The 3,263-nt window shown below is 35.9% G+C and overlaps 1 pseudogene; it reads left to right on the top strand.

Moving 5' to 3' along the window:
• The first annotated feature begins 1,545 nt into the window (after positions 1–1,545).
• On the top strand, positions 1,546–1,963 carry LOC130870911 (60S ribosomal protein L12-like; annotated as a pseudogene).
• Positions 1,964–3,263: the final 1,300 nt, after the last annotated feature.

The raw sequence follows: 3,263 nt of genomic DNA, 5'->3' as shown, positions 1-3,263 counted from the left end.
ATATTCAGCTGTAACTTGGCTAAATGCTGTCCAGGCAGTATGGATTGGTCATATCTACAATGTCAGCTCTTATATCAAGGCTTAAGAGAAGCCCAGACTTTATAATAACATAATGTCCATGTTGTGGGATGTTTGTATATTCTGTGAAAATGTATTGTTGTGATTGGTAAAATAAAAAACTGATAAGGCAATAGCTAAGTGGGAGTTATAGGTAGGACTTCAGGGCAGAGAAAGAACTCTGGGAAGAAGGCAGAGTCACCAGTCAGACATGGAGGAACCAGTGTGGGCAGTACAGAACCACATGATAACACATAGTTTAAAATAAATGAGTTAATTTAAGCAATAAAAGCTAGTGGGGAAAGCCTAAGTCAAGCTTTCATGATTAATAACAAGTCTCCGTGTCATTAATTGTGAGCTGGCAGCCCAAATATAAATCCAAATATGTGTCAAAATATTTTAAATATATAATAATCTCATCTTGCTTTCTAAATTATATGATTGAGTAAATTATTATATTTTTGGTTGCCGAGTGTCCTTTTATACAGGTTTAGAATAAAAATATATAAGACCACCTATTTTACATGATTCGTTGAGAATGAGAACACAAGATAAGCAAATTTTGACATAAAAATACAGTGAAATCATACCATCAAATCTGAAACAACACAATTCTGATATCACATAAATAAATGAATTCCAAAGATACAAACTGTCTATGAGCAGAAGACACAGTGAAACATTCAGTTGGAGATCTGAAACTAAAAAGACCATTAAGTTCTATTGGGTACTTACTTATTACTTTTGGTTTTTTCCTCTCCCAATTTTACCATCTTTAAGATAATATGAATTTTATATTATTAGTTTCTATTGTGAAGGTTGTTGTTCCCTGATCTCTTTCTCAGCCTGATTGTCATTTATATACAGTAGAGCAACTAATTTTCTTTCTGAGTTAAACATGTATCTAGCAAGTTTGTGAAGGTGTTTGTCAGCTGTAGAAGTTCCCTGGTAGAATATTTGGAGTCACTTATATTTACAAATATATCATCTACAAATAGCAATACTTTGACTGCTTCCTTTACAATTTTCCCCCTTGATTTCCTGTAGTACTTGAAGTACTATATTGAAGAGATATGGAAAGAGTGGACAGTCTTGCTTTTTCTTTTTTCCGATGTTAGCAGAATTACTTCGAGTTTCTCTCCATTTAATTCGATGTTCGCTGTAGACTTGCTGAAAGTTGCCTTTATTATATTCACATAAGTTCCTTGTATCCCTTATCTCTCCAAGACTTTTATCATGAAAGGGCATTGGATTTTGTGACAGACTTTTTCAGACTCTAATAAGATGATTATGTTTTGTTTTTCTTTCAGTTTGTTTATTTTGGTGGGTTACACAGACAGATTTTTGTAGGTTAAATGATCCCTACATTTCTGGGATGAAATCTACTTGATTGTAATGCACGGAATTTCGATGTGTTCTTGGATCAAGTTTGTATTTTATTCAATATTTTTGCATCTTTGTTCATGAGGGGAAATTAGTCTGTAATTCTCATCTGCCTTGACCCCCAAGATCGGCCCCCTGGGTCTGTCTCCGAAAAAAGTTGGAGATGATATTGCCAAGGCAACCGGTGGCTGGAAAGGCCTGAGAATTACAGTGGAACTGACCATCCAGAACAGACAGGCCCAGATTGAGGTGGTGCCCTCTGCCTCTGCCCTGATCATCAAAGCCCTCAAGGAGCCACCAAGAGACAGGAAGAAGCAGAAGAACATTAAATACAGCAGAAATATCACTTTCAACGAGATCGTGAACATTGCCTGGCACATGCGACACAGGCCTTTAGCCAGAGATTTCTGGAAATATTAAAGAGCTCCTGGGTACTGCAATGGGCTGCAATGTGGATGGGCACCACCCTCATGACAACATTGATGACACCAACAGTGGGGCTGCGGAATGCCCAGCTAGCTAAGAAGCAACAAGAGAAAATATTTCAATAAAAGACCATCTGATAAAAGAAAAAAATGTATTTCAGAATTGTATAACATAAATGTAGGAAAATTTGAAGAGTATATAAAATTATTAAAGATATAATTGAAATGCATAGGAAAATATTTGTAGGTAACCATTTCTATTGGTGTAATAAGACATGTTAGTAATTAGAAAATAAGATAATTTCATTTTAACTCAAAGTTCAGGAAGTTGGGAAATTTTGAGATTTTATTATATACAGACAAGGTCTCTGTGGAGCAAAACAAATGATATAAAAAGAACAACAAAGGCTATTTATGTCTTCTGGAAATAGGTAAAGATTTTTGGGAAATTCAGCCATGTTTCTTCTCTCTTACCCCTCCTTCCCCCGTCTAGTGAGTCTTTCTATTTATTGCTATGGGGATTGTCAGTTTCTGTTGCATTGGGCTTTGTCACTGGAAGCTAGATGTTTCCTGGTAGTCACTCTGATTACTATTTTAGATAAAATATGGTTCAGTTAGCCTACCTGAAAAGAAACATCTGGCCTACATATATCATGTCCTCAAAATAAATCAATTAAGGTTATTACAGGTATTCATATGTATTAACTAAGCAGTCTTCAGGGTAATGTAAGTAGATTCTTTTGTGTGGGCACAAAAATGAGCATCATATGAATGCTACCAGGGCCATCATTTTGCCTTCAGAACACTGTGGTTCACATGTAGTCATAGGAGTCTTGTTGAAAGGTGTAGAGATTACTAAACCAAATGAAAGAAGCAGAATCCTCAGGGAGCCCTGGAAAAATAGTCATGGGAAGTGTCTTGGGCTTATTCACGTAAAACAAACTGTGTAATCTTGTCAATGTGTAACTGGGTAGTATCCTTGCAGATCTCTGTTGTGACTTGAAGATTTTCTTTCATTTCTTTATTACTATTCATATTAGGATTAAATTTCCCAAAGAATGTTTATGCACTAAATCAATTTCCTTTGATGAAGATAATTTATCTTTCCCCTGTAGTTGTAAATTACTTCATTAAGTCATAAAGTCTTAAAGTAATGCCCCAGCCTGCATCTAAATTCTGCACTTTTCTACAGTCTGAGAGCATAAGCATAACTTTGCCAAGGTCTTTGAAATCATACAGCAATGATGGCCTTTACTCACCTTTGACACCTTCTTCGCATTTTTGTCTGCAACCTTTTCCAGATAACCTTTACAGTCTTCTCAACTCTACTGAATGCAAAACACAGACCTGGCTCAAAGGAATGAATGTAGGTGACCAACATCCAGAAAACAAGGACCT

Source organism: Chionomys nivalis, chromosome 3, assembly GCF_950005125.1.
Source record: "Chionomys nivalis chromosome 3, mChiNiv1.1, whole genome shotgun sequence".
NCBI lineage: Eukaryota > Metazoa > Chordata > Mammalia > Rodentia > Cricetidae > Chionomys > Chionomys nivalis.
Note: the sequence above shows the minus strand (reverse complement) of the source record. Positions and strands in the feature narration are given on the sequence as shown.